We start from the raw sequence: 26,599 nt of genomic DNA on the forward strand, positions 1-26,599 counted from the left end.
CACTTAGCATAGTTTTTTCCATGCTCATCCATGTTGGCACAAATGGCAGGATTTTTCTTTTCTTTTTTTTTTTTCAAGACTGACTAACTGGGAGTAGGGGAAATAACATAACAGTTACATAGAGAGACTCTCATGCCTGTGGCTCCAAAGTCCCAGGTTCAGTCCCTTGTACCATCATAAGTAGTCGAGCAGTACTGTGGAAACAAACAAAACAAAAACTAACTAATCTCCCATTGTATGTGTGTGACATGTGTTCTCAGTCCTTTCCATTGTTGTTGGGCATTTGGTTTTTGTTTGTTTGTTTTTACCAGAGCACTGCTCAGCTCTGGCTTATGTTGGTGTGGGAGATTGAACCTGGGATCCTTACGCCAGTCCTTGTGCTTCGCGCCACATGCGCTTAACCCACTGTGATACCGCCCGACTCCCTTTATTTTACTTTTGAAAGAGATGCAGAGAGAAAGACATAGACAAACACCAGAGCATAAGGATCCCGGTTCGAGCCTCTGGCTCCCCACCTAAGGGGTGTCGCTTCACAGGCCGTGAAGCTGGTCTGTAGGTGTCTATCTCTCTCTACCCCTCTCTATTCTCCTCTCCTCTCTTCATTTCTCTCTGTCCTATCCAACAATGACGACAACAATAATAACTATAACAATAAAACAACAAGGGCAACAAAAGAGAATAAATACATATTTTTTAAAATTAAAAAGTAAAATAAATATTAAAAAATTATATATATACCTTTTACCTTTTTTGCCTTTAGGGTTATTGCTGGGGCTTGGTGCCACCACTACAAATCCATTGCTCCTGGACATTATTTTTTCAATTTTATTGGATAGGACAGAGAGAAATTGAGAGGGGAGGGATATATATATATATATGGAGAGGCACCTTCAGACTTGCTTCACTGTTTGTGAAGCATCTCTCCTGCAGTTGGGAATCTGGAGCTTGAACCCAGATTCTTGAGTCCTTGTGCATAGTACTATGTGCGCTTGGGTGTGCCACCGCCTGGCTCTCTGTTTCTTTTATTTTAATGAGAGAGATCAGAGAGAAAGATATACAGAAACAGAGAGACTAGAGCACTGCTCCACTCTGGTTTATGGTGGTGCTGGGGATTGAACCTGGGGCTTTGGAGCCTCAGGCTTGAAAGTCTCTTTTGCTTAAGGGAAAATGTAAGGTGAAAATTGAATTGGTTGTGGTGTATTGCACCAAAGCAAAGGACTCTGGGTAAGGAGGGAAAGGGATGGGGTGAAGGGACATTGGGGTCCTAGTGTATGATGGGGGAGGGGGATGTAGGTTGGGGGAGTGGGAGCTTTCAGACAACTAGACAACTATCTTGGGGAGATGAAAATGAGAGGTTGTACCAATATGTCACCCACTGTACTGTAAACCATTAATTCCCCAAGAAAAGAAAAGAAAAATCTTTTTACATAAGCATTATCCTATCTCCTCAGCCTTCCCTGATGATTAGTGGTGGTATAGTCCTATTCATATGCCTATTGGCTGTTTGCTTGCTTTAAAAAAATATTTATTGGGAGTTGGGAGGTAGCACAGAGGGTTAAACACATGTGGCACAAAGGGCAAGTACTGGCGTAAGGATCCCGGTTCAAGCCCCCGGCTCCCCACCTGCAGGGAGTCACTTCACAAGCAGTGAAGCAGGTCTGCAGGTGTCTATCTTTCTCTCCCCCTCTCTATCTTCCCTCCTCTCTCCATTTCTCTCTGTCCTATCCAACAACGATGACATCAACAACAACAACAATAATAACTACAACAGTGAAACAACAAGGGCAACAAAAGGGAATAAATAAATAAATATAAAAAATTTAAAATTATTTATTTATTTATTTATTTGCCACCAGGCTTATCACTGGGACTTGGTGCCAGCACTGTGAATCCACCTCTTCCCAGTAGTCATTCTCTCACCCTTTCCCCCTCTATTTTTATTGCATAGAACAGACAGAAATTGAGAGAAGGGGAGATAGAGAGAGAGAAAGATATACACTTGCAGACCTGCTTCACCTGTCCCTCCTATAGATAAGGAGCTAGCTTTTTTTTTTTTTTTTGAAGAAATGTCAAAGTCCTTTGACCTTAGTAAATCAGTTTATTTGGTATTTTTATTTTATCATTACAGTAATATTAAATGCTACTATTAACCCTCAGAGCACTGCTTAGCTCTGACTTATTGTGGCACCAGGGACTGAACCTAGGGCCTCAGAGTCTCAGGAATGGAAGTTGTTTGCATGACTACTATGTTATCTCCCCACTCTTGGATTTTTTTAAATTGAATTTTAAGAGTCTCTTACATAATTTGTATACTAACCCCTTAGCAGAAAAGTGGCTTGCCAACATTTCCTAATTTTATTTATTTATTTATTTTGGAGAAAGATAGAAATTGAGAGGGCAAGGGGAGATAGAGAGGGAGAGATATAGAGAGACACCTACAGGCTCTGCTTCACCATTTGTGAAGCTTCCTCCCTGCCGGTAGGGACCAGGGACTTGAACCCAGGAACTTCCACACTGTAACAGCCACCCTCTACTGGGTGTGTCACCACAGGCCCCTAGCAAACATTCCCTAGTATCCCAGAGGTTGCCTTTCTTTTCTTTTCTTTTTTTTTTTTACTGGGGAATTAATGTTTTACATTCAACAGTAAATACAATAGTTTGTACATGCATAACATTCCCCAGTTTCCCATATAACAATACAACCCCCACTAGGTCCTCTGTCATCCTTCTTGGATCTGAATTCTCCCCACCCACCCACCCCAGAGTCTTTTACCTTGGTGAGATACGCCAATTCCATTTCAGGTTCTACTTGTGTTTTCTCTTCTGATCTTGTTTTTCAACTTCTGCCTGAGAGTGAGATCATCCCATATTCATCCTTCTGTTTCTGACTTATTTCACTTAACATGAATTTTTCAAGGTCCATCCAAGATCGGCTGAAAACGGTGAAGTCACCATTTTTTACAGCTGAGTAGTATTCCATTGTGTATATAGACCACAACTTGCTCAGCCACTCAGCTGTTGTTGGACACCTGGGTTGCTTCCAGGTTTTGGCTATTACAAATTGTGCTGCCAAGAACATATGTGTACACAGATCTTTTTGGGTGGGTGTGTTGGGTTCCTTAGGATATATCCCCAGGAGAGGAATTGCAGGGTCATAGGGTAGGTCCATTTCTAGCCTTCTGAGAATTGTCCAGACTGTTCTCCACAGAGGTTGGACCAATTGACATTCCCACCAGCAGTGCAGGAGGGTTCCTTTGACCCCACAACCTCTCCAGCATTTGCTGCTGTTACTTTTTCTGATGTATGACATTCTCACAGGAGGGAAGTGGTATCTTGTTGTTGTCTTTATTTGCATTTCTCTGACAATCAGAGACTTGGAGCATTTTTTCATGTGTTTCTCGGCCTTTTGGATCTCTTCTGTGGTGAATATTCTGTCCATATCCTCCCCCCATTTTTGGATGGGATTATTTGTTGTCTTGTTGTTGAGTTTGGTAAGCTCTTTATATATGTTGGTTATTAAACTCTTGTCTGATGTTATGGTATGTAAAGATCGTCTCCCATTCTGTGAGGGGTCTCTTTGTTTGGGTAGTGGTTTATTTTGCTGTGAAGAAGCTTTTTATTTTGATGTAGTCCCATAGGTTTATACTTGCCTTAGTCTTCTTTGTAATTGGATTCGTTTCATTGAAGATGTCTTTAAAATTTATGTGGAAAAGAGTTCTGCCAATATTTTCCTCTAAGTATCTGATACTTTGTGGCCTAACATCCAAGTCCTTGATTCACTTAGAATTTACTTTTGTATTTGGTGAAATACAGTGGTTCAGTTTCATTCTTCTGCATGTTTCAACCCATTGTTTCCAACACCATTTGTTGAAGAGACTCTGCTTTCCCCATGTAATACTCTGGGCCCCTTTGTCAAAGATTAGATGTCCATAGGTGTGGGGGCTAGAGGTTGCCTTTTTGCTCTGCTGTTTATTTCCTTTGCTGAACAGAAGTTTTTCTTGGTTTTTTTGTTGTTGTTTGTTTGTTTTTGTTTTTTTAAACCAGAGCACTGCTCAGCTCTGGCTTATGGTGGTGTGGGGGATTGAACTGTGTACTTTAAAACTACAGGCATGAGAGTTTCTTTGCTTAACCATTATGCTATTTACCCCTCAACAGAAGTTTTTTTTTTTTTTAACCTCGATGTAATCTCACGTGTCTAGCTTTTGCTTTTGTTGCTTTGTTCTTCTGCGGAATATAATGTCAAGGAACTCCTTCCTGATGTTATCTTCGGTGGAATTTTATAAAACTTAAAACGTTTTTTTTTAAAAAAATACTTATTTTATTTGATAAGAGAGAAATTGAGAAGGAAAGGGGATAGAGAGAAAAACAACGAGATACCTTCAGCCCTGCTTCACCATTCGTGAAGCTTTTCTCCCACAGGAAAACCCAGTCTTCGTGCACTGTATAATGTATATACATGACCAGTGAGCCACCACCTGGTCCCTGATGGATTTTTATCCTTTTTTGTTTGTTTTTTAACCCTAAGGCAACAGGAATCTCCTGCTTCCTCTATAGAGCCTATGTTTCTCCCAATCCTGGAACCTCTGGGGAGGGGCCCACTTTCCTGCATACTTCTCTCAAGTCATACCAAATGATATTGCATCTGCCGATTCCAACCTAATCAATGCAATGAGTCCCTTCTCAGCATGCTTCTCCTCAAACTGTGTCCAGAGACGTCAGGCATGGAATGTAACCCCTTCAGCCTCATTACTCGGGTGAGACCCTTCCTTTCATGTTATTCTCTAATTCCATTCCAGGATGCTCACTTCCTAACAAAGTCCCAAAACCTAGATATAGACCAGGTCCTGTTAGATAGAGCATATGTTCACATGTATCCACAAATGAGGGCAAAATATATACCTTAAAGCAAAAATACACAATAGTCTGTAGTGAGTCAGTATCAAGTTCATAATAAAATAGTGTCCAAAGGGACCAGGTAGTGGCGCACCTGGTTGAGCGCACATGTTACAATAAAATAGTGTCCACTTAGACTTAGGTACCCTCCTCACCTACTTCCTATTACAGTTCTCTCACTCACTCCAAAGCTAACCTTAGCAAAGCAAGGACTGCAAAAGCTGAATAAGGGCAAGAGACTGGCATACTTTAATGATGATTCTTTAGTCACTATCAGGCCACCCCATCAGCTGGGGCCCTAATCGGGGAATCCTGAGATTCCCAAACAGACTTGATGGGCCTAGAACTCGAATAAATCCCTCTCTCCATTGTTACCGGTCATTTCTATCAGGAACAAAAAAATAGACCCCTTGGTGAGCCCCCATAGGACCTAGCCCTCAACTTGGATCAACAACAGTAGAGAATGTTCCATCTTCTGAAGGGAGGCTGGACAACATACTCTATGCTACACCTGAGGAAGATGGGTCGATACTGGAGCAGCTTGGAATGTTTCTACTCATGACCACAGAATGTGAGCTTAGATCTACAGGGATGCAGAGGTCACACAGGCTCCTAAGCTAATTATGGGCCCCAGACCACATCAAATCGATGAGGTTTACAGTCAACAATATTTATACCCCTTTCCCATATTAGGGAGCTACTCTCTTCCCTGATCCAGCTTTCTGGTCCTTTTCCCAGCCATGACATCATCTCCCCAGACAATAACTTGGATCCACCTGCATATCAGATTTCAGGCTCAGGCAAAAACACAAACAAACAGAAAACTAGTATAGCTACAAGCCCTTTGAAATATAACTAAAATATGCCTACTAGCTATCTACAAAATGGAGAAACCCCCCCCCCCAACACTTCATCTGCACTATTCCAGCCTTTAGGTCCATGATTATTTAACAGTTTGTTTGGCTTTGTATGTTAACTCTCTTTTCAGCCACCAGGTTCCAGATGCTAGCATGATGCTGACCAGACTTCCCTGGACAGACAACCCCAGAAATGTGCCTTGGAGCTCCGCTTCGCCAGTGCCCTTCCCCACTAGGGAAAGAGAGGCTGGGAGTATGGATTGACCAGTCAACGCCCATGTTCAGTGGGGAAGCAATTACAGAAGCCAGACCTTCCACCTTCTGCATCCCACAATGATCTTGGGTCCATACTCTCAGAGGGTTAAAGAATAGGAAAGGTATCGGGGGAGGGGATGGGATAAGGAGGTCTGGTGGTGGGAACTGTGTAAAGTTGTACCCTTCTTATCCTATGGTTTTGTCAATGTTTTCTTTTTTATAAATAAAAAATTAAAAATATATATTTTTCTTTCTTTTTCTTTCCTGATGGATTTTTTAAAGGTATAGACAGAGAAGGGAGAGGGAGAGGGAGAGGGAGAGGGGAGAGTAGGGGGAGGGGAGGGGGAAGTGCCATAGCACATAATATTCTTTCAGTGCAGTGGGGGCTGGACTTGAACCTGGGTTAAGTGCATGGCAAAGCAGCACAGAGTGAGCTATTTCACCAGTTCCTTTGGTGGATTTTGATAGGTTTAGGTTATTTATTTATTTATTTATTTATTTATTGTCTCCAGGGTTATTGCTCGGGCTTGATGCCTTAACTACGACCAATCCACTGCTCCTGGAGGCCATTTTTTTCCCTTTTGTGACCCTGGTTGTTTTTATCATTGATGTGGTTATTATTATCATTGTTATTGATGTCGTTGTTTTTGGTAGGATAGAGAGTAATGGAGAGAGGAGGGGAAGACAGAGAGGGGAAGAGAAAATAGACACCTACAGACCTGCTTCACTTCCTGTGAAGCGACTCCCCTGAAGTTGGGGAGCCGGGGCTCGAACTGGGATCTTTTTGCCGGTCCTTGTGCTTTGTGCCACTTGTGCTGCGCTACCGCCCAACCTTCTAGGTCTTATATTTAAAAGTTGTATCTACTGTGAGTTGATTTCCTTTGTATGATTGTAAAATGGAGATTCGATGCCATTCCTCTGTGTGCTGCACTGCTTCACAGTGAGGTGGGTTGGAGAATTGTGTCAAAGTGCCAAAGTTCCTGGGTGTTCGGAGCCCCCCCCCCAAGATGCAGGAAGTGTTGCCTTGTGGGCTGGATGGAGAGAGGATAAAAAGGGATCCGAGTGGCGGTGCACCTTGTTGAGCATACACACATTACTGGGCACAAGGACCCAGGTTCAAGTCCCTGGCCCCCACCTTCAGGGGGGAAGCTTCATGGGAGGTAAAGCAGTCCTGCAAGTCTCAATTCTCTCTTTCTCTCTATTTCTCCCTACATCTGCTTCCCTCTCAGTTCCTCTTTGTCTCTATCCAAATGAATTAACAAATATAAAGAAAACCTAGGGGATACGTGTGAACATAAGCTCTCTCTCACAGAAACTGGTGTATATCTAGGTTATGGGACTTTGTTAGAAAGTGAACCACCTGAGATGAAATTAGAGTATACTATAAAAGGAAAGGTCTCACCCGAGTAATGAAGCTGAAGGGTTGTCATTCCACACGTGAAGTCTCTGGACACAGTCTGAGGTGAAGCATGTTGAGGTGGCAATCGTTGCGTTGGTTAGGTTGTGATCGGCGGATGCAATATTATTTGGTATGGATTGGGAGAGGTATACGGGAAAGTGGGCCCTATCCAAGGGTTCCAGGACTGGGGGAAGTAGGGGCTCTATAGTGGAGATGTGAGGTTCCTGCTGTCTTAGGGTTCAAAAAGACAATAGTTAATGTTATCATCACCTTATTTGGTAATTGGGTTAACTTTGAAAAATCCTTTTGTTATGGTTTGCTGTACAGTATCCAGTATCTTGTATATAGCTGTGCTATTGGATGCTTTAATCTACTTGGTCTAGGCTTTTGAGAGAGTCCGCATATCAAATACACAGCCTATATATTAAAAAGATTCAGTTTGTGTTTTGAGAAACTTTGAGACATACAATTGATTTTCCCCCTCTCATATTAATTAACTACTGATTTATATGTCTACATTTTGCTAGGAGTGTACATAAACACCATTCCCACCACCAAAAGACTGTGACCCATCCCTCTCACCCACTCCCACCCCCCACTGGCCTAGGAAGCTGCATGTCTACCCCTCACCACAGGGTTTTTACTTTGGTGCCCTACTTACAATTTGGTCAGGTCCTGCTTTTAGTTTCCCTTTCAGATCTTCTTACTCAACTTCTGTTGATGAGTGGGATCATCCCATACTCATCTTTATCTTTCTGACTTAGCTCACTTAACATAAACTACTGCAAAATATATACCTGAAAGCAGAATTACACTAGAGTTTGCAGTGAGTACCTCCCTAACACTTCCTCTCCACTATTCCAAGCTTTGGGTCCATGATTGCTCAACAATTTGTTTGGCTTCGTATGTTAACTCTCTTTTCAATCACCAGGTTCCAGATGCCACCAGGATGCTGGCCAGGCTTCCCTGAATTGAAGACCCCACCAATGTGTCCTGGAGCTCAGCTTCCCCAGAGACACACCCTACTAGAGAAAGAGAGAGGCAGACTGGGAGTATGGACCGACCAGTCAATGCCCATGTTCAGCGGGGAAGCAATTACAGAAGCCAGACCTTCTACCTTCTGCGACCCTCAATGACCCTGGGTCCATGCTCCCAGAGGGATAGAGAATGGGAAAGCTATCAGGGGAGGAGGTGGGTTATGGAGATTGGGTGGTGGGAACTGTGTGGAGTTGTACCCCTCCTACCTTATGGTTTTGTTAATTAATCCTTTCTTAAATTAAAAAAAAAAAAAAAAGAAAACTTAGGGGAGTTGGGCGGTAGCGCAGTGGGTTAAGCGCATGTGGTGCAAAGCACAAGGACTGGCTTAAGGATCCCAGTTCGAGCCCCCGGCTCCCCACCTGCAGGGGAGTCACTTCACAGGCGGTGAAGCAGGTCTGCAGGTGTCTGTCTTTCTCTCCCCGTCTTCCCCTCCTCTCTCTATTTCTCTCTGTTCTATCCAACAACAACGACAAAAAAAAAAGACAATAAAAAATAACAAGGGCAACAAAAGGGAATAAATAAATATTTAAAATTTTTTTTTTAAAAAAAGAAAACTTAGGGGGCCAGGTGGTGGCGCACCTGGTTGTGTGCACATGTTTACAATGCTCAAGGACTCAGGTTCAAACCCCTAGTCCCTGCCTGCAAGGGGAAAGCTTTGTGAGTGGTGAAGCAGGGCTGTACTCTCCCTCTCTGTCACCCCCCTTCCCTCTCAATTTCTGGCTGTCTCTATCCAATAAATAGATCAAAATATAACTAAAAATTACAAAAGAAAACTTAAAGACGTGAACAAGGCACTGGTCAGGCTGCCCCAGGCCTTTCTGCTGTCTGGGAAAATCAAGACCATGAGAGCTGAAGGTTCCCAAGAGGCTGATCACATTAAATTAAATTAAATCACACACCTCCCTGACTAGTATTTTAAAACATTTCTAGATGATACAGACAGAGAGAAACCGAGATGGAAAGAGTAGATATGAGGGCGGAGAGAGAGAAACAAAGACAGAAATAGAGACAGAGAGAGTCATGCAGCACTGCTTCACCTCTCCTGAAGCTTCTCCCTTCCCCCACAGGTGGAGACTGGGAGCTTTAACTCGGGTCCTTACTCATGGTAACATGTACACTATATACTCAGCCAGCTGTCACCCTTTGAGCTGTTGTTGAAATCTTTGTCTCTCAAGCCTGAATGATAACGTAAACACCTAATTGCATGGAGTGTTGGGGGAGAGACAGAGACACACACAGAGAGGGGGAGAGGGAAAAGGAGAGGGACAGAGGTAGGGAGAGGGAGAGGGAGAGACAGCTGCAGATCTGCTTCAAGCTAGAAAAGCTTCACTCCTAAAGATGGGGACCAGGGATTCGAACCCTGGGCCCTTACAAATAGTAATGTGTGTACTTAACCTGGTGTACCACCACCTGGCCTCTAGTGTGTGCGTGTATGTGTGCGTGTGTGTGTGTGTGTGTGTGTGTGTGTGTTATAATGTTCATGGAACAGTCTGGAATGGGATTCACACCAGCCTCTGTTGTCCAGGGGACATAAGAAGGTGAAGGAATGAGACCTTTCTCATTCCTCCTCCTCCTCCTCTTCCTCCTTCTTGAAGATGTATTGATTAGTGGAGGAGAATTAGAGAGAGGGAGAGAAGTGGAGCATCACTCTGGTTCATGAACAGCCAGGGATTGAACTCAGGACCTCATGCTTGAGGTTTCAACACTTTATGCACTGTGCCACCTCCTGGGCCTCGAGAGCTTTCTCTTTGCTTGTGGTCAGGCTCAGTAGGGAAGAGTAAAGGAGAGAGACAGAATGAAACCGCTCGAATCACCACACTGAGAACCAGGGAGAGTCACTCATTGCTGGCAGTCCCAGCCTTAGAATACCCATTGGGTATTTCGGGGTCTCTGGGCTACAAGGAGTGGTGACAAATGTTCTCTCTCCCACCAGACTCTACTTATGCTCTCTGGAAGTTTTCCCCTGGGTTTTGGCTTTTGGTCTTCAACGTTTGTCCAGATTGCCTTTGTTGTTCGATCTTAGCAAGATTCCTGAGTTTGGTGGCCCAAGGAGAGGGTGCAATGAATAGGGCACTGGACTCTCAAGTATGGTGTCCCGAGTTAGATCCCAGACATCATAAATATGTGCCGGGAGTCCAGAGTAAGCACGACAGGTTAAGCGCATGTGGCGCAAAGCGCAAGACAGGTTAAGCGCATGTGGCGCAAAGCGCAAGACAGGTTAAGCGCATGTGGCGCAAAGCGCAAGGACCGGTGGAAGGATCCCAGTTCGAGCCCCAGCTCCCCACCTGCAGGGGAGTCGCTTCACAGGCAGTGAAGCAGGTCTGCAGGTGTCTATCTCTCTCCCTCTCTGTCTTCCCCTCCTCTCTCTATTTCTCTCTGTTCCATCCAACGATGAAAACAACAATAATAACTACAACAACAATGAAAAACAAGGGAAATAAAAGGGAAAATAAATAAATAAATATATTAAAAATAAAATAAATATGTGCCAAGTGGTGTTCTCTTGTTTCCTTTCTCTCTCTCTCTCTCTCCCCCTCCTCCCCTCCCTCCCTCCCTCTTCCTCTCATTAAGAAACAGATCTTTATCCAACAACAATGACATCAGTAACAACAGCAATAATAACTACAACAATAAAACAACCAGGGAAATAAAAAGAAATAAAAAAAGAAACAGATCTTTAAAAAATAATCTTTAAAAATCCCAACTTTGGTTAGAATCTTCTAACTCTCCTTGCCCATGTATTATTGTCTTGGCTTGCCTGACCTCTTTCTCATTATGTTGGTTTAGGCAAAATCCCTTCTTTTTTTTTTTTTAAAGAGGATGATCATTTTTAAAGGATTTTATTTATTCATGAAGAATGATAGACAGAGAGAAAGAACCAGACATCAATCTGGTACATGTGCTGCTGGGAATTGAACTCTGGACCTCATATTTGAGAGTCCAATCTATCCACTGCGTAACCTCCTGGACCAGTTTTTTTTTTATTGGGGAATTAATGTTTTACATTCAACAGTAAGTACAATGGTTTGTACATGCATAACATCCCCCAGTTTCCCATATAACAATACAACCCCCACTAGGTCCTCTGAATCCTTCTTGGACCTGTATTCTACCCCCCCACCCATCCCAGAGTCTTTTACTTTGGTGCGATAGCCAACTCCATTTCAGGTTCTACTTGTGTTTTCTTTTCTGATCTTGTTTTTCAACTTTGCCCGGACCAGTTTTTAAGATAAAATTTATTTATTTATTCATTTATTTATATTTATTTATTGTTGTTGTAGATATTGTTGGATAGGACAGAGAGAAATAGAGACAGGAGGGGAAGACAGAGAGGAGGAGAGAAAGACAGACACCTGCAGACCTGCTTTACCGCCTGTGAAGTGACTCCCCTGCAGATGGGGAGCCAGGGGCTCTAACAGGGATCCTTATGCCAGTCCTTGTGCTTTGTGCCACGTCCGTTTAACCCGCTGCGCTACCGCCCGACTCCCTATTTGATTTATTTTAATGAGTGAGAGAGACATACAGAGAGTGAGACAAGAACACTGCTCAGCTCTGGCTTATAGTGGTACTAGGGATTGAACCCGGGACCTTGGGAGCCTCAGGTATGAAAATCTTTATATTATTATTATTATTTATCAGAGCACCGCTTGTGCCAGGAACATCAGAGCCTCCGGCATGATAATCTTTTTGCATAACCATTATGCTATCTCCCCTGCCCACAAAATCCCCACCCTTAACCTTTATTTTTTTATTTTATTTTATTTTTATTTATTTCTTTATTGGGGAATTAATGTTTTACATTCAACAGTAAATACAATAGTTTGTACATGCATAACATTCTCCAGTTTCCCATTTAACAATACAACCCCCACTATATCATTTATTATCCTTCATGGACCTGTTTTCTCCCCACCCACCCACCCCAGAGTCTTTTACTTTGGTGAGATACGCCAATTCCACTTCAGGTTCTACTTGTGTTTTCTTTTCTGTTCTTGTTTTTCAACTTCTGCCTGAGAGTGAGATCATCCCATATTCATCCTTCTGTTTCTGACTTATTTCACTCAACATGATTTTTTCAAGGTCCATCCAAGATCGGCTGAAAACGGTGAAGTCACCATTTTTTACAGCTGAGTAGTATTCCATTGTGTATATATACCACAACTTGCTCAGCCACTCATCTGTTGTTGGACACCTGGGCCACCCTTAACCTTTGCCTGTTCTCCAGGAATTATTCACCCAATGGCTCCCCAGATTCCTCTCCCTTGGCTCCAATTCCCTCCCATCCATGTTCCATTTGAAATCGAACCGATTCTATACCGAAGGCTCTTCAGCTGTTGGCGACACTCCCCAATCACATCTGCTTCTTTTACCACTTAATTGCTATCCAGCTTCTCTCTCTCTCTGTCTCTCTGTCTCTCTCTCCTCTCCTCTCCTCTCTCCTCCTCCTCTCCCCTCTCCCCTCTCCCTCTCTCTACAGTGGCAGGTCCCCACTTCCTAGACTCCACAGGTGTTCCACTTCTGCCCACAGAGGGAACTAGGTGGGGCAGCATTGTGGTTCCCCATCACACCCCTGGTGGGAGTTCACTCCCGCACCTTCTTCAAGGACAACAGAAGACGAATAGGACCGTTGGAGGAAGACTGGGGAGGGGGGAGAGGGTAGAGAAGCAGCAAAATGGACGGGTAGGCGGAGACAAGAAAGAGGCTAAGAGATCTCCTCCCGCCGGTTGTCCACAGTGTGGACGCCAGGGGGTGCCAGAGACCGCTTGAGGCCAAGGCCAAGTGCCACTGCGGCATGGCGCCCGCCCAGTTTGCCGCAGTCTGGAGGGCGTGCCTCCGCCTTCTCTCAGTCTTGGCTGCTCCGCCCCGTTCCACAGCCACAGCCCTGTACAGCCTGTTGTGCTTGCTTTGGCATGGCTTCTTCACGTGAAGGAACAGCCCTCCTCCCTTCCGCTTCTCCCTCCTCCCCCTCCCTAGCTCCTCCATCTTCTCGTTCATATTCTCCTCCATCTTCTCTTCGTAAATGAGAAAAAGAGGTGTGTGTGTGTGTGTGTGTGTGTGTGATTTATACAACCATTATTTGTAAAAATAAAAGAAAAATGAATGAACTGAAAAAGAAAAGGGGAATAAAGAGGGAGAAGGAAGGGAGGGAGAACCTGTGGAGTCACAGTTGAGGAATCTAATGAAAAGCTAGAATATATAGCTACTCCAAAAACGTGTGATTAAACCACTTACATGTTTCTCCCAGATGGTGTGACCCTTTGGAAACACGGATTTCACAGCAGGTGCAAGTGACAAAGGCATGACACACGGGGATGCCCACGTAAAAATGTCACCCAGACACAGAAAAAGAAGGACAACAGAACTCCCTTCAGACATGAGTCATTGGTTTTCTATGGGTATGTACGTTAATGCCTTTCCAGATCTTTCCTAGTACATTCATACTAGAAGCTCTCTCAATTGGTCTAATGAGCTGAAGTGACCTGTTCAGGACCAAGCGCTGGGAGCAGGCTCATTTTGCCTGTGATTTGGTTGCCTGGTAACTGTACACACACCCCCAGCCCCTATCTGACAAAGGAGGCAGTTACCCCAAATACCCTCTTCACTTTCTAATGATGCTGGGGGTGGGATGTGTGTGTATGGGGGGGGGGGTAGAACCCAGGCCTCTGTGCCCTAAACTAGGAGTACCAGGCTCTTGGGGGTGTCCACTTGGACCCAGAGGCTTTCGGTGTAATGGTTTCTTTAATATTTTATTTATTCATTCATTAGAAAGATAAAAGAACAGAGAGAAAGAACCAACCAGGCATCACTCTGTGTACAGGTGCTGCTGGGGAATAAACTCGGGACCTCGTGGTTGAAAGTCCAGGGCTAGCCACTGTGCTACCTCTCGGACCACAATCTAACAGTTCTGACTGAGGTAGGCGCTGAAACCCACCTGCTATGCCAAGATGTCTTTTTATTGTCACCAAACTTATTGCTGGGGTTCAGTGCCTGCACGACGAACCCACTGCTCCCTGCAGCTCTCTCTTTCTTCCTTCCTTCCTTTTTCCCTCCCTCCCTTTCTTTCTTTCTTTCTTTCTTTCTTTCTTTCTTTCTTTCTTTCTTTCTTATTTCCTCTATTCCTTTATTTCTTTCTTTCTCTCCCTTTCTCTTTCTTTCTTTTTTCCTTCTGGATAAAGAGAGAAAAAAATTGAGAGGGATGGAGGAGATAGAGAGAAAGAGCACTGCTTCCCTACTTGGGAAGCTCCCCCCCTGGAGATGGGGACCGAGGGCTTGAACCCAAGGTAATATATGTTCTCTACTGAGTGTGCCACGACCCAGCCTCACATCAACACATCTGTATAGGATCTGTGATGTGTCTTCTGTTGGTTAGAAATGGCATGCTTGGATGGAAGGTAGAGAACATAATGGTTACACAAAAAGACTGTCATGCCAGAGACTCCCATGTCTCAGGTTCAGTTTCCCGCATCACATAAGCCAGATTTTATGTGGTATTAAAAAGAAAATGGCATGCTCGCCAGTGAGGTTTTCAACTTTTTTTTCTCCTCTAGGACACTACTCAGCTCAAGTTTATGGTGGTGTAGGGGCATTGAATTTGCGATTTTGGAGCTACAGGTATAAATGTCTTTTTTTTTTCACTAACATTTCATCCTTGCTCCGTGGCAAGGTCAGTCTCTCTCTCTCCCTCTCTCTCTCTCTCTCTCTCTCTCTCTCTGTTTCTCTCTCTCTCTTTCTGTATATATAATTTTTTATTAATGAGTTAATAATGATTGACAAGATTGTGGTATAAAAGAGGTACAATTCCATACAATTCTTACTGACAGCATGCCACATGTCTTCCCCTCCATTGGAAGGTTCCTTATTCTTTATCCCTCTGGGAGTATGAACCCAGCAACATTATGGGTTGCAGAAGGTGGGAGGTCTGGCTTCTGTAATTGCTTCTCTGCTAGACATGGGCATTGACACATCGATCCATACTCCCAGCCTGTTTCTATCTTTCCCTAGTGGGGTAAGGCTGTGGAGAGGCTGGGTTTCAGGACACACTGGTAAGGTCATCTGTAAGTCAGGTTGGAGTCGTGGTAGCATCTGCAACTTGGTGACAGTATAAGTCTTTTGCAGAACCATTATCCTAACTCCCCCACCACAAACCAGCAAGGTTTTCAAACACACATTTAATTTCCAAGTGCACTTTATTATTATCATTCTTCTTATTTTTTTCAGGTAGAGACAGACTAGGCAAAGTGAAGCATCCCCCCCCCCGCAATTGGGGAGTGGGGGCTCGAACCCTGGCCCTTGCACATTGTAACATGTGCTTAACTAGGTGTGCCACTGTCCACCCCCACCCCCTTGTTTTCACCCTCAGTTCTGCAACCCAAGTTCATACTTTTCACTGGGTTTTGTTTTCTGTGTTTTGTTTACCCCATGGGTGAAGTCTTTCTATTTTTTTTAAACTTTTAAAAAAATATTTAGTCATCTTTCCTTTTATTGCCCTTGTTGTTTCTTATTGTTGTTGTAGTTATTATTGTCGTTGTCATCGATGTCATCATTGTTAGAAAGGACGGAGAGAAATGGAGAGAGGAGGGGAAGATAGAGAGAGGGAGAGAAAGATGGAGGAGGAGAAGATGGAGAGGGGGAGAGAATGACACCTGCAGACCTGCTTCACCGCCTGCGAAGCGACTCCCCTGCAGGTGGGGAGCCGGGAGCTTGAACCGGGATCCCCATGCCAGTCCTTGTGCTTTATTTTTTTAAATATATTGTTTAACTATTTATTATTGGTTAAAGTCAGAGAGAAACTGAGAGGAGAGGGGGAGATTAGAGAGGGAGAGAGACAGAGAGACACCTGAAGCCCTGCTTTACCACTCGTGAAGCTTTCCCCCTGTAGGGGACCAGGGACTTGAAAACCCTTTATTTTAGAACAGCCTGAGGTTTGAAGGAAATGGATCAGCTAGTCCATAGTTCCCATATCCCTCCTCTTTCCCTGGTTCACGGTTTCCCCCGCTATTCACATCTTGAATTCATGTGTTTCAATTTTTTATTAATTTATTTGTAAAGATTTTATTTATTTATTAATGCAAAAGATAGGAACTGTGCTGCCAGGGATTGAACTTGGGACTTCAAGCTTTAGAGTCTAATGCTTTATCCACTGTGCCACCTCCTGGGCCACTCACATGTTCCAGTTGTTATGAATCATAAATTAATGTTGCTACATCATCATCATTACCAAAAATAAGTCCACAGTTTACATGAGGGTTTGCTCTTTGTTTCATATAGTCCTACAAGTTTTGACAAACAGAGAATGACTAGAGTATGTTGATGCCGAGTCGGGGGTCTAAAAAGGGCAGTGTTTGTTCTTTAATGCTTTATTCACTTCATTTAGCATAACGTCTTCTCTGTTCATCCGTGTTATATATAGCCTGTGACAGGACTTATCTTAAGGCTCAAGTCCTCCATAGTAAGCATTTACTACTACATTTGACTTATCCCTCCTTCTCCTCCTCCTCTTCTCCCCCCCTTTTTTAAAAAAAAAATCCCACTAGGGTTTTCTTTTTCTTTTTTTGCCTCCAGGATTATTGCTACGGCTCAGTGCCTGCACTATGAATCCACAGCTCCTGGAGGCCATCATTTTTTCCCACTTTGTTTCCGTATCGTTATTGTTGCCATTGATGTTGTTGTTGGATAGGACAGAGAAATGGAGAGAGGAGGGGAAGACAGAGAGGGGGGAGAGAAAGATAGACACCTGCAGACCTGCTTCACCGCTTGTGAAGCGACCCCCCTGCAGGTGGGGAGCTGGGGGCTGGAATGGGGATCCTTACGCTGGTCCTTGCGCCTTGCGCCATGTGCACTTAACCGGCTGCTACCGCCCGACCCCCACCACTAGGGTTTTCTATGGGGCTCTATACTTACGCAGCTCCACTGTTCCCAGTGACCATTTTTTTCTTTTTCTTGTTATTTTGTCTTTAATTTCCTTATTGGGGGATTAATGTTTTACATTTGACAGTAAATACAATAGTTTGTACCTGCATAACATTTCTCAGTTTTCCACATAACAATACAATTCGCACTAGGTCCTCTGTCATCCTTTTCCAGGACCTGTACAGTCACCCCCCCACCCCAGAGTCTTTTTTTTTTTTACTTTTTTCTTTATTCCTTTCTTTCTTTTTTAATTTCTTTATTGAGGGTTTAATATTTTACATTCGACAGTAAATACAATAGTTCGTACATGCATAAAATTTCCCAGTTTTCCACATAACAATACAATCCCCTTGGGGACTGGGTGGTGGTGCACCTGGCTGAGTGCACATGTTACAATGCGCAAGGATGTAAGTTCGAGCCCTCAGCCCCCACCTGCAGGGGGGAAGCTTTGCAAGTAACAACACAACCCCCACTAGGTCCTCTGTCATCCTTCTTGTACCTGTATTCTCCCCCTGACCCACCCACCCCAGAGTCTTTTACTTTGGTGCAATATACCAATTCCAGTTCAGGTTCTACTTGTGTTTTCTCTTCTGATCTTGTTTTTCTTGTCTCTCTCTATCTATCTATCTCTCTATCTCTCTCTTTTAAGATTTTATTTATTTATTAATGAGAAATATAGGAGGAGAGAGAAAGAGCCAGCACATGTAATGGTACATGTGCTGCTGGAGATTGAACTTAGGACCTCATGCTTCAGAGTCCACTGCTTTATCCACTGCACCACCTCCCGGACCTGATCTTGTTTTTCAACTTCTGTCTGAGAGTGAAATCATCCCATTTTCATCCTTATGTTTCTGACTTATTTCACTTAACATGATTTCTTCAAGTTCCATCCAAGATGGGCTGAAAATGGTGAAATTACTATTTTTAATAGCTGAGTAGTATTCCATTGTGTATATGTACCACAACTTGCTCAGCCACTCATCTGTTGTTGGACACCTGGGTTGCTTCCAGGTTTTGGCTATTACAAATTGTGCTGCTAAGAACATAGGTATACACAAATCTTTTTGGATGGGTGTGTTGAGTTCAAGAGTATTGTCTGATTCTCTCTCTCCTCCTAGCTTTCTCATTAATAAATAAGTAAATAAATACAATCTTTTTTGAAAAAAGTACCAAGGGTACTTATGTCTGCAATGTACTTAACAAATGAGTAAAGAAATAAGAACGAAGTGATCTAGGAGGTGGTGCAGTGGATAAAACACTGGACTCTCAAGCATGAAGTCCTGAGTTCAGTCACCGACAGCACATGTACCTGAGTGATGTCTGGTTCTCTCTTTATCTCTATCTCTCTCTCTCCTCCTCCCTTTCTCATTAATAAATAAACAAAATCTTTAAAAAGTAGAAATAAGAATGAGGCCCGGGAGATAAAATAATGATTCTGCAAAAAACTTTCATGCTTAAGACACTGAGGTCCCAGATTCAGTCCCCCACCCCACCGTAAGCCAGAGCTGAACAGTGTTCTCTCCTCTCTCATTAAATAAATAAAATATTTAATAAAAAAGAAAGAAGATGAACTGATGGATAGAGAGCTAGAGAAGTTGAGAGATTTTAGCAAGTAGAGCAAAATGTTCATAGACAAAGCAAACTACTGATAAAGTAAATACAGCAAGATGCTAATTATTGATTATAGATGATGGGTAAATGGGTGCTTACTGTACAACTCTAAACTTGTATAAATGTTTGAGGCTTTTAATGATGAAATATTGGGAAAACTAAAAACAAAAATAATAATCATTAATAGGGAGATCCCAGGTTCAATTTTCAGTACCATTATAAGCCAGAGTTGAGTTATGCTTTGGTAAATAATAAATAAATGCTAACTTATTTATTTGTTTGTTTATTTAATGGGATGAATGAAGCTTGAAGGCATGATGTTAATTGAAATAACCTAGTCACAAAACTATGATTCCACTTACACAAGGTGCCAGGAGAAGTAAAATTTATAGAGACAGAGTACAGTGGTGGTTGACAGAGGTTGGAAGTGGGGGGGAAGGGTAGTGAGAAGTTCTTATTTGGCAAGTGCGGAGTTTTACAAGATGAAGAGTTCTGGAGGCCTTGGGAGATAGTACAATGGTTTTGCAAGAGACTTTGATGCCTGAGGCTCTGAAATCCCAGGTTTAATCCCCGGCACCACCATAATAAACCAGAGTGGAACAGTGCTCTGGTCTCTCTGACTCCATGTATCTTTCTCTAATATTTAAATAAATAAATAAACCCTTAAAAAAGAAGAGTTCTGGGAATTGGTTTCACAGCAATATGAGAATACGTAACCTTACTGAACAATATACTTTAAAATGGTTCAGGGTTGTTTTTTTTTTTTTCTTTCTATTTTTTATTTAATACAACAGAGAGAAATTGAGAGGGGAGGGAGAGAGAGAGAAAGAGAGGAGAAAAAAAGATAGATACCTGCATACCTGCTTCACTGCTTGGGTAGCTTCCCCCATACATGTGGGAAGTGGGGCCTTGAACCTAGGTCCCTCTGCATGGTGATGTGTGCACTCAACCGGGTGTGCCACCACAGGACACCCCCCCCTTTTTTTTGCCTCCAGAGTTATTGCTGAGGCTCAGTGCCTGCACTATGAATCCCCTGCTCCTGGAGGCCATTTTTCCCATTTTGTTGCCCTTATTGTTGTTGGATGGGACAGAGAGAAACCGAGAGAGAAGGGGAAGACAGAGAGGGGGAGAGAAAGATAGACACCCGCAGACCTGCTTCACTGCGCCATGAGATGACCCCTGCAGGTGGGGAGCTGGGGGTGGGGGGGGTGCGGTTCTTGCGCTTAACCCGCTGCACTACCTCCCAGCCCCCACCCCTCCTTTTTTCTTTTCTTCTCTTTTCTTTACTTTCTTCTTCTTTTTCCTTTTTTCTTTTACTTCTCTTTTCTTTCTTTCTTTCTTCTTTTTTTTTTTTTTTTTTTTTTTTTGCCACCAATGTTATCGCTAGGGCTTAGTGCCTGGGGAACTCTACTATTTCTTGGAAGCCATGTTTTTATTACCTCTAGAGAGAGGGAAAGAGATAGAAAGAGAGACGGTGCAGGACTACTTCACCCTTGATGGTGCTCCCACATGGTAGCCTGGGGCCTGAATTGGGGTCTTTTAAAAAAATTAAAATTTTTTCATAAAATAAAAAATATCAACAAGACCATAGGATAAGAGGGGTACAATTAATTCCCCCTACCAGAACTCCATATCCCACCCCCTCCACTGGAAGCTTTCCTATTTTTTATCCCTCTGGGAGTATGGACCCAGGATCATTATGGGGTGCAGAAAGAAGGTGGAAGGTCTGGCTTCTGTAATTGCTTCTTTGCTGAACATGGGCATTGACAGGTCGATCCATACTCCTAGGCTGCCTCTCTCTTTCCCTAGCGGGGTGGGGTTCTGGAGAGGTGGGGTTCCAGGATACATTGGAGAGGTCGTCTGCCCAATGAAGTTAGGTTGGAGTCACTGTAGCATCTGCAACTTGGTGGCTGAAAAAGAATTAAGATATAAAGCAGAACAAACTGTTTAATAATCAGGAACCCAAAGGCAGAAGTATAGCAGATGAGACTTGAGGGCTCCATTTTGGGAAAAGCTAGTAGGCCTATTTTAGGTATATTCCAGGGGACCCATGATTTTACTAATTTTGCCTGAGCCTGACAGCTAATGTGCAGATAGGCCAAAGGCATTGTCTGGGGAGATGGTGTCAGAGTTGGAAATAGGACTAGAAAACTGGTAACATGTGCACTCAACTGAATGAGCTACCTACCGATTCCATAATGGTGAATTTTGTAGTGTACATAGTTTACCACAATTAAAGTGAAAAGCACTAATTCACTAGGCAAATATATTGCGAGGGTAATTGTAGGCACTATGCTAGGTACAGTGTACAATGTGCAGTAAAAATAAACTCTAGATCTTAGTCAATGAAAACCCCATGAAATTCTGAATAAAATGAACAAGCACCCATTCCATTTCTTCCTCTTTTTAGGTGTAAGAATAGAAAGAAGCTATTTCATGTTCATGTACCTTATTTTAAAGATGAGTGTGGAAATTCCTGTCAGCCTGCCAAAATATTTTTAGACAAAAAGTGTAGAGAGGTTACCACTCATATGTTGAGCTTGAGCAAAAAATATTCAGCTATACTCTAACCTTAGAGCAGAAATTTCAACAGAGGAGAAAAACTGGTGAGTAATGAATGGCTCTTGGAACACACACATGCAAAGATTTTTTTTTTTTAACCACTACACTGCTCAGCTATGGGTTATAGTGGTGCTGGGGATTGAACCTTCTGCCTCTGAGCCTCAGGCATGAAGTGTTTTTTGTTTGGTTGTTTGTGGCAGAACCACTATGCTTTCTCCCCGGCCTACAATGTATGCATAATAAAAAAATGAAATGGGCAAAGACTAAGCATTTCAGATAAGTAAACCATACTGTAGTGGAAAGACCAGTAATAATCCAAAACATGAATATTTGTGTTGAAATAAAAATTACAAAGGCAATGTGATACAAAAGTACAGTCTATGGGTTAGTTGAAGACACTTTTCCTACCACTCAAGAAAAAACCTTGGCAGTCACCCCAAAGACTTGCCTAATTTTTAAAAAAAATTTTATTTATAAAAAGGAAACACTGACAAGAACCATAGGATAAGAGGGGTACAACTCCACACAATTCCCACCACCAGAACTCCATATCCCATCCCCTCCCCTGATAGCTTTCCTATTCTTAATCCTTCTGGGAGCATGGACCAAGGGACATTATGGGGTGCAGAAGGTGGAAGGTCTGGCTTCTGTAATTGCTTCCCTGCTGAACATGGGTGTTGACAGGTCGATCCATACTCCCAGCCTGTCTTTCTCTTTCCATAGTGGGGCGGGGCTCTGGGGAAGCAGGGCTCCAGGACATATAGGTGGGGTCTTCTGCCCAGGGAAGTCTGATTGGCATCACTGTAGCATCTGGAACGTGGTGACTGAAAGAAGAGTTAACATATAAAGCCAAACAAATTATTGACTAATCATGAACCTAAAGGCTGGAATAGTGCAGATGAAGATTTGGGGGTCTCCATTTTCTAGATAGTTAGTAGACCTATTTTAGTTATATTCCAAAGGGCCTAGTTTCAACCCACCAACCATTTCCCTGATTTCATATCAGTTGCTTTTTTATTGCTACCACCACCATACACAATGACTACACCACTCCTCATGGCCATTCTTTTTCTTTTTTTTTCAGTTTCTTTTTAATCTTTTTATCTGTTTACTATTGGATAGAGACAGAAATAGAGAGGGAAGAGGGAGCTAGGAAAAGAAGCAGAGAGACACCTGCAGCCCTGCTTCACCACTTGTGAAGTTTTCCCCCTGCAGAAGGTGACCAAGGACTTGAACTTGGATCCTTGCACACTATAATGTGCACACTTAACCAGGTGTGCCACTGCCTGGCCCCTACGACCATTTTTTTTTCTTATAGAGGCAGAGAGAAACTGAGAGGGAAAGGGGAGAAAGAGAGGGAGAAAACAAGACACCTCCAGCACTTCTTCACTGCTTGTGAAGTTTCCCCTTTGCAGGTAGGACCAGGGGCTTGAACTTGGGTTCTTGTACATGGTACAATATGCACTTTACTGGTTGCACCATCGCCGGGCCCCCTCATATCAATTACTTATTTGCATTTCTTTATCATTATATCACGCAGAGACACATCTCAAATGCTGTAGTTTAGTTTTACCCAATAAAAACATGTTAGTCTTTCCCCCCCTTTTTAAAATTGCCTTGATTGATTGATTGATTGATTGGATAGAGGCAAGAAGAAGTTGAGAGGGAAGGGGGAGATAGGAAGAGAGACAGAGAGAGACCTGTAGCCCTGCTTCACCACTCTCAAAGCTTTCCCCCTGCAGGTGGGGGCTGGGGGCTCAAATCCGGGTCCTTGTGCGCTGTAACATGTGCGCTCAGCCAGGTGTGCCACCACCTGGATCCTTCTTATTCTTTTCTTTCAACCTGCGAGATAAGCTCATGTAATAGAGTGCACACTTTACCATGTGCCAAGACCTGGGTTTAAGCCTCCAGCACCTCATGGGAGCACTATGCATGGCAAGTACTGTGGTGCCTCTCTGACTCTCTCTTTCTCTCTGTTTCTCTCCGTTTATCTTAAATTATAATAGAAAAGGATTACAGAGAGAGAGAGAGAGAGAGAGAGAGAGAAGAGGGAAGAGGGAGAGAATATCCAGGAGGTGGCACAGCAGGTAGAGTCCCTGACTTGTTTCACTGCCCTGGGCTGACATTTTCAGACAGAAACAGAAAGACAAAAGGAGACAAGGAAAGACACTATACTGCTGAAGCTTCCTTTCGGACAGCGGGGGCTGGGCTGGAACCTCAGTCTCCAGATCCACCATCTCATTGTGGGTGGCCATGCGTATATGGGGTACAGTCTAGAGAAAAGCTTCATGCAGTCCAGGAGGTGGTACAGTAGATAAAGTTTTCTTTGGACTCTCAAGCAAGAGGTTCTGAGTTCAGTGCCTGGGACTGCATGTGTCAGTGATGCTCTGGTGTCCCTCCTCCTCCTCCTCCTCCTCCTCCTCCTCCTCCTCCTCCTCCTCCCCCTCCTCCTCCTCCTCCTCCTCACTCTCTTTGATACATAAGTATTTTGAAAAAAATAATAAAGGGGGCCGGGTGGCTGCACATCTGGTTAAGGGCATGTGTTACAATGCACAAGGACTTGGGTTCAAGCCCTGAGTCCCCACCTGCAAGTGAAGAAAGGCTGCAGATGTCTCTCTGTTTCTCTTCCTCTCTCCCTCTCCCTTTCCGAGAGAGAGAGAGAGAGAGAGAGAGAGAGAGAGAGAGAGAGAGAGAACCAGAGCATTACTCTGGCCGATGGGATCGAATTTGTGGCCCTAAGCGAGAATTTTTATAGAGACTTGGTGATGTAAGCATACATGACTCATCATCCCCTCCACTTACAGCCCCTCTCCCTTCTCTGGAAAACAGGAAATGGGGCTGAAAATCCCAAATCTGTAATCTTGGCTTGGTCTTTTTGATGTCCAGGAGCTCATGACTTGGACTCATTCCAACAAAGGAATCCTGGCATCCCGGAAATTCCAGAAGATTTAGGAGCTCTGTGTCAGGAATCTGAGTCAAAGATCCTCTATTAAAATAAGATGTCCCAGGGGCCAGGCAGTCTCACCGGGTTTAGCACACATAGTGAGAAGCACCGGGACCGGCACCGGGACCAGTATGAGGATCCCGGTTTCAGTCCTCTGCTCCCCACCTGCAAGGAGTGTCTTGGAAAGTGGTGAAGCAGGTATCTATCTTTCTCTCTCCCTCTCTGTCTTCTCCTCTTTTCTCAATGTCTCTCTGTCCCATCCAACAATGACAACAACAGCAACAACAATGGGGAAAAAATGGCCACCAGGAGCAGTGGATTTGTAGCGCAGGCACCAAGCTCCAGCCATAACCCTGGAGGCAAAAAAAAAAAAAAGATGCCTCCCCCCCCATGCTCTGAACACCAAAGTAATCAGCGAAGGTTTTAGTAGCTCTGTGCCAGAAACTAGAGACTTATAGGCAGGCATCTATGCTTCTTAAGAATGTATTTATGTATTTATTTGCATGAAAGGTGGAGGAGTGAAAGAAAGTATCGACTCTGAACCTCATGCTTGAGAATTGAACACCTTTTTTTTTTTTTTTTTTTTGGTCACCAGAACACTGCTCAGTCCTGGCTTATGGTGGTGCGTGAGGACTGAATCTGGAACTTTGGAAACCCAGGCATGAGAGTCTCTTTGTATAACCATTATGCTATCTACCCCCACCCACCCGAGCTGAATATTTTATCCACTGCATCACCTCCCAAGCCGCCACACTGATATCTTGTACTGAAAGTCAGGAATACAGAGAGGTGTGGTTTTGCTCTTGTTTGACCTGTTCTCCCTTTCTCTCTCTCTCTCTCTCTCTCTCTCTCTCTCTTTCTCTCTCTCCCCCTCCCTCCCTCCCTCTCTTACTTGTCTATCTTAATTTTTGTGTGTTTCTTTATCAAATAGACAGAGATAAATTGAGAGGGAAGAGGGAGATAGGGAGATGAAGAGACCTGTAGCACTGTTCTACCATTTGTGAAGCTCCCGCCAACTCCCGACAGGTGGGGACCAGAGGTTTGAATCCAGGTCCTTGCACATGGTAACGTGTGCATTCAACGAGGTGCTCCACCGCCCAGCCCTTCCCTGTCTCTACTTTTAAAAGAAATGAAAAGAATAGTTTGAAAGGGCCCTGAGTAGGCCAGCAAAACAGCTCACTTGTATAGTGCATTGCTTTGCCTCATGGGTGACCCAGGTTCAAATCCAGCCCCCAACACATTGAAGGAAGCCACAGTGCTGTGTGGTCACTTTCACTCTCTCTTTCTCTGTGCATTTCTTTCTCTCTCTCTCTCCTCCCCAAAAGTCAAACATAGTGTGTGTGTGTGTGTGTGTGTGTGTGTGTGTGTGTGTGTGTTTGAGAGAAGTGGTGTTTGTGGTATGGGGAGCAACCATAGAAAGCCCCCTGTGTGCGGGTCCTGCTCACACCCTGACTGTCCCCCACTTCTGTTGGTAGTCTCTGTGTAGCACATGCCCAAACCCCAGCCACCCAGAAGGAAAGGTGCCAATCACACAGTCTGGGCACAGGGAGTGAGCCAGCCAGCCATCCAGATCAGTCTAGGGGAGAAGAGACACACATCCCCCATCACCATGCAAGTTCAAGGGTCACCAGCCGGCCTTGGAAAGCAGCTCTGGGCTTGTTCTAGCAACACCTTTTGGGAGAGTCCATCTTTTTGGCCAAGTGGACTCTTTCAAAATAATCAGGAGGACCCCATAACATATGCTGGGGAGGTGGGAGTAGGGGAGCCAACTATGGTGTTGACTTCATTTCTACACTCTGGTAAGTCTGGATTCCTAGGTTTCATCAGTTCAAACAAATCCTACGACCCACAAAGTTCTAGCTGAAAAAAGTCAGGTGAGGGCCTGGTGAGATATTCAACTTGGGAGGGAGCCTGCTCTGCCTTGTGTCTGACTGAGGTTTGAGTCTGGCCCCCACCACATTGGGGGAAGTTCTGATGCCTTTTCAAGTCAGAAGCAGAGAGAGTTTGAAAGAGACCACAGAACGAAAGCTTCCTTCAGTGCAGTGAGGGCAGGACATAAGCCCGGGTGGTGCACATGGAAAATCATCTCCCTATAGAAGTGAGCTATTAAACCAGTCCACATCTTTCTAT

At 43.9% G+C, this 26,599-nt stretch overlaps 1 long non-coding RNA gene across 1 annotated transcript in view; it reads left to right on the forward strand.

Moving 5' to 3' along the window:
- The first annotated feature begins 13,374 nt into the window (after positions 1–13,374).
- LOC132535830 (uncharacterized) overlaps positions 13,375–26,599 on the forward strand; it is a 13,604-nt gene continuing 379 nt past the window's right edge. Inside the window, exons 1-4 of the long non-coding RNA XR_009547560.1 lie at positions 13,375–13,475; positions 13,688–13,838; positions 14,991–15,054; positions 25,065–26,599. The exon at positions 25,065–26,599 is cut by the window's right edge and continues 379 nt beyond it. This is a non-coding gene — a long non-coding RNA (uncharacterized LOC132535830). The remainder of the gene's footprint in view (positions 13,476–13,687; positions 13,839–14,990; positions 15,055–25,064) is intronic.

The sequence above is a fragment of the Erinaceus europaeus genome, chromosome X (genome assembly GCF_950295315.1).
Source record: "Erinaceus europaeus chromosome X, mEriEur2.1, whole genome shotgun sequence".
Taxonomy (NCBI): Eukaryota; Metazoa; Chordata; class Mammalia; order Eulipotyphla; family Erinaceidae; genus Erinaceus; species Erinaceus europaeus.